The 5,489-nt window shown below is 49.2% G+C and overlaps 1 long non-coding RNA gene across 1 annotated transcript in view; it reads right to left on the reverse strand.

The window, feature by feature from the left end:
• Window positions 1–3,433: 3,433 nt before the first annotated feature.
• The window catches only part of LOC147030691 (uncharacterized), a 13,369-nt gene continuing 11,313 nt past the window's right edge, over window positions 3,434–5,489 (reverse strand). The window contains exon 3 of the long non-coding RNA XR_015056473.1: window positions 3,434–5,033. This is a non-coding gene — a long non-coding RNA (uncharacterized LOC147030691). The remainder of the gene's footprint in view (window positions 5,034–5,489) is intronic.

Raw genomic sequence — 5,489 nt, forward strand, 5'->3', positions numbered from 1 at the left:
GAAACAAAGGAAAAACCCCAGGACAGACGAGGGGTAGACTGGACCTCTTGGGGTCTTTATAAACACGGAGCCGTGTAGACCGCAAAGGCTCCGAGAGACGGGCTGGCTACGTTGTCCTTCGTGGTGACTCGCGAGGGCGACCCTCGATGTCCCCTCTCCAGCGACCCACGCCTCGGCACGGTCCGGCAGGCCACACGCCTTGGCTCCACTGTGCTCCTCTCTCTCGAGCTCTTTACCGACTGCAGAGATTCCAGACTCCAGTCTGATTCAGCTCACAGCGCGGCTCCACACAACTGCCCACAACTCCGACACGACACTCTTTCCTCTCCTCCACACTTGCGTTCAGCACGCCCTTTTATCTCCACGGCACCTCTCCCCTCCCTTCCGCCCCCCTCTTCCAGCACGCGCTGGAAACTTCCAGAAGAAGGGCGTTTTCCTCACCGAATCGGGGCCTTTCTCATTCTTTCCCTTTTTCACAGCTGGTCTCGCTTTTCCAATCCTCTCGCTTAAGCGAGAGTCCGTTTTTGTGGGGGGGGGGTGTGGCCGTCGTCCGTTCTCCCCCGATGAATACCAGGCTTCTCGCAACCGTGTGACAAGGTGGAAATGCGGTTGTGGTTGTGGTGGTTATGATGAAGGCGGTTGTGGAGAAGGTGTTGGTGGTGGAGGTGGTTGTTGTGAGCGGTTAGTCCAAAATAACGATAGCTAAAGAAAAACGGCTAACTGAAGATTCACAGCCCGGTAACACGAATAATTCCCTTATGCCTAAGTCACATTTGCCACAGCGGCCATGGGGTCTCCAAAATCTACGGCCACTAGCAATTACACGGCGGCCACAGTATTTCCATGGTCACACAATGTAGCAGTCACATATGTTTTTATTTTTCGGGGAGCCGCACGGCGTATTTAGAAATTGTGGAGACCGAAAATGTGGGGTTGCCGTATGGTCTTTGATTTGATGTCGCACGGTGACCTTAAGGGGGCCCTGCGGCAGCCATAGAATTTTCAAGGCAGATGCAAGGTAGCCTCAAGGTGCCCGCTAGGCGACTGCAGGGGGGCCCGAATGCAAACGTGCGGCCAGACGGACGGTAACGAATGGGTTAATTTTATTTATTTTACCAGTTGTTTTTTTTCGGCTTGTCGAATTGCTACGGCAAACGTAGAAATGAAAAAAGTTATAACTCCACGTTATAATTCCATGGCGACCCCTACGGCCTGTAAATGATAGCCAAATGGCTTAGGGCCACCCTGAGGCCACCGCAGAAACTCTGCGGCCACCGCACGTTTCTGTCACTTCAGAGGGCGTACGGCCGCCGTATCCTCGCCGTAGAGCAAATGTGACTTAGGCCTTAGACATCGGTGGGGAAATCTATCTGAACACAGACTTATCGACATAACTGATGTAAGGACCTATATGGTGCTATGCGAATTTCCACAGCCATTAAAATATAATAATATATACATGCGCTATCTTGTTGGATGCTGCTACCTTCTCTGTACCTGTTTGTGGTGAGGATGTTGAGGTCACGGATAGATTCACTTTCCTTGGCAGTGATAATCATGTCTCTGCTGGCTGCGAGATAGAGGTCAACAGACGTCTGGGTCGGGCCTGGGGAGTCATGGATTCACTGGATCATGGGGTGTGGCGCTGCCAGTACCTGTGCGGGAGGACAAAAGTCCGAGTCTTCAGGTCTTCAGTGCTTCCAGTCTTGCTCTACGGATGTGAGACTTGGACTCTGACCAGGGGTCTGAGATGGCAAATTAATTATCTTGGTATCAGGTCTCTTTGGAGAATCCTTGGCTATTTCTGGTCGGATTGTCTGTCCAATGAGCGGTTGCTGAGAAAGACTCAAATGAGATTTGTACCTGCATAGTCTATGAGCCTCAGCTCACGGATTATGCAGGTAACGAGCCTGATGTTGGCTTAACGGTTAGGGTAGTGGCTTGGGATCATTGGGTCCTGAGTTCAAGCCCGGTTGGCCACTAAATTAACACCAGGGGGTTGACTCAGCCTGTTATCCTTCCGAGTTCGGTGAAATGAGCACCAGTATACTGGTAATAAGGGCACTGCATCATTGGCATATCAATGCCCCTAACCAATGATGCAACCAGCAGCCAAAAAGTCAGCACACTATGGGATGCAGGTAACAAATATGGCTCACGGATCACGTAACAAATATGGCTCACATCAGGTCACGGACTATGCAGCTGTATTGATATGTAGCTGGTTTTCTTGTCGCTGATCCTGCTCACCAGATTCTCTCAGTGAGGGAGTCTCATGAGAGGTGGAGGCCAATGGGATGTCCACTTGCTTCATGGTTGCAGCAGGTTGATCAGCATCTCAAGGAGATGGGGATGGGCCAGGCATCTGCCCGGGGGATGGCCAGCCGGAGGCCCCTGGAGTACTGGCGGAAAGTGGACGCAGTGATGCACTGCTCCGGCGCATGCTCCCATACTTGACCTTACCCGACAAGCTCTGAGCCATCTCTGTCCCATCTCTTGCACTTCTGTCCTCCTCCTCTTCATATTTCTCTCTCTCATTCTCTCCCTCTCGTTCTCTCGCTCTCTCGGTCCCTCTCTCGCTCTCTCGGTCCCTCTCTCATTCTCTCGGTCCCTCTCTCATTCTCTCGGTCCCTCTCTCACTCTCTCGGTCCCTCTCTCACTCTCTCGGTCCCTCTCTCACTCTCTCGGTCCCTCTCTCACTCTCTCGGTCCCTCTCTCACTCTCTCGGTCCCTCTCTCACTCTCTCGGTCCCTCTCTCACTCTCTCGGTCCCTCTATCGATCTGGTTTCCTCTACCAAGGATGGGGACCAGCTACGAATACCTTTCTCCTCACCAGATCTTGCATTTCTCCCCGTCTTGGCTTTGGCAAGCCTCCTCCTCATTGGTCCACATCCGATGGGGGCAGGTCCACAATGCAGCTTGTGGAAAATGCCACATCAATCTGTGGGAACTTTCAACGCAGCCTCCGCCCCTCCCTTCACACACCCAAGGCCACGACAAGAGCCCCCCGCTCCCTCCCTCGTGCGCAAGCATTCATTGTACAGCCCTGCACTGCATGACACGAGAGGCACCATCCCGCACAGCACAAATATCAAGCATCGTGCTTTGTGTCATAAACATGTGAAATAAGTTAATGTGTGGATGGCGTTGCAATGGAGAGGGATGTCGAGGTATGAAGGGATGACTGTGGGGTTGAAGGGAAGACCGATGAAGTGAAGGAGGGATTGTCGAAATGAGGTTTGGTGAAGGGGGTTATGGGGTACTTTAAAACAGCACATTCAAATAGGGTTGCAAAACCACCCATCACTTTCAAATAACACGTCCCATTTTTAAACAGACTATATATATATATATATATATATATATATATATATATATATATATATATATATATATATATATATATATATATATATATATATATATATATATATATATATATATATATAACATGGGCTTCCATTGAGGTATGCGACTCGAACAGTGCCGACCACCCTGTTTACCCGCTCTGGAACTGGATGTCACCGAGGGATCACACACTGCCCGGAGTGCCAAAGAATGCATGAACTATAAAAACGAACACCCTTCTAGCAGCCGGACCCACCTCCAAGCCCGACCCCACAATCATCACACCATTTGAAAGCCTTTATCCCTGAGCAGGGGTCAGCTTTTTGCGGGCTCCAATCATGGTACCCTTTCTTGTGGCAATGTTTTTTTATGGCCGGATGTCCTTCCTGACGCCAACCCTTCAGTTGCCTTCGACCCTACAGGGATAATTACCAGTATACTGGTGCTCATTTCGCCGACCTTCAGAAGGATGACAGGCTGAGTCAACCCCCCTGATGCTAACTCAGCAGCCAGCGAGGCTCAAACTCAGGACCCTGAGGATCCCAAGCCACCGCCTTTACCACTAAGCTACACCAGGCTCATAAGCCCGACCCCACAATCCAAACCTCGAAAACCGGCTCAGGCCAAGAGACCCTTGAGAGCCCATCACACCCCAGCTGCAATGCTTATAAATGCCCAGAGATGCCAGTGTCTGTGCCTTTGTTTAATTTCAGCACACGGTTCACAACCAAAATGTGATAAGCCCCAGAATCTCTCAACCCGAGCCGAATCACAAAATTAAAACCGTGGAATTGAACCCAGCAGCAGCTCCGACCAACAAAAACGTGCCCACCCGGCCAACCTGCACACTTCCCAACACTCCGGGCTCAAAACACACCACAAACACCACAACACAACATAACCACCTCCAAATCAGAATACAACCAACTACCTGCAGAAACTTTGTTTATCACTTCATGAAAGTTGGAAGAGGGGTGAGAGAGGTAGGAGAGAGAGGAAGGAGGGGTGGGAGAGTGAGAACAAACGAAGAGATGGGGAAGTGATGGTTGGAGGGAAGCGATCGATATGTTTTTGATTGTGTTGCGCATAGACAGTGTCGAGGGACATTGCGGGTACATTTTCCGTGTTTCCATTTTTTAATATTTTTTGATTCATCGTGTGTTCTTAACTCCTTCGGTACCAAATATCTTTGGAGAATCCTTGGCTATCGCTGATCGGACATTGTGTCCAACGAGTAGATGCTGAGAGAGACTCAGTTGAGATTTGTTACCTGTATAGTCTGTGAGTGTCAGCTGTGGCTGTATGGACATATGGATCCTTTACCTGACGCTGATGTGCTCACCAGATTCTCTCAGCTAAGGAGCCTCGTGAGTTAAGGAGGCAAATGGGCCGACCACGTGCCTCGTGGTCACAGCAGGTTGATCAGCATCTCAAGGAGATGGGGATGGGTCAGGCATCTGCCTGGGGGATGGCCAGACGGAGGCCCCGGACGAGGCCCCTGGTGGAAAGTGGATGCAGTGCCGCGCTGCTCCAGTGCATGCTCCCACACCTGACCTGACCTCCATTTATTTCTCCACTTCCTGCATATTAAGCCAGTGGTTTTCTATTTGCTCCTTATATACCAAAAATGGTTACTCACCTTCCGAGGGAATTACAGTTCAGCAAACATCTTACCTTCAGGTTGCCTGTAACACAGACATACACATACAATTTTGTAAGCAGAATTCATTAGTTGTGAATAAAGGGTGCATGTTGATCACGTGTGAATGATTTATAGCTTCAATTTTTTTGTGTAATCAATGCAAGCAATGATGACGATGATGAAAATTTTCAAATTCACTCGGATATCATTTATTGTTGTTTTTATTGTTGGAATTCATTGTTATTTTCCCCTGCATCACCTCACTGGCCATGGAATTTCAAGTAATTACAATAACTTTTGATTTTATCTTTTATTCACCATGGTGCTTCCTCTTCACTTAATCATTTTCTTGCAAAAGGTGTGATCTAAAGGACAATTAAAGTTGAATATTGTCTAATTATAGACAGCATGTTTCCATACCAACAAGGATTTATGGACATCGTCATGAGGTGGACCTCATAATTACATAACCGAGCAGGCCAGCCATCAATGTATGCCG

Source organism: Eptatretus burgeri, chromosome 3, assembly GCF_056783735.1.
Source record: "Eptatretus burgeri isolate ZD-2024b chromosome 3, Ebu_testis_v1, whole genome shotgun sequence".
NCBI lineage: Eukaryota > Metazoa > Chordata > Myxini > Myxiniformes > Myxinidae > Eptatretus > Eptatretus burgeri.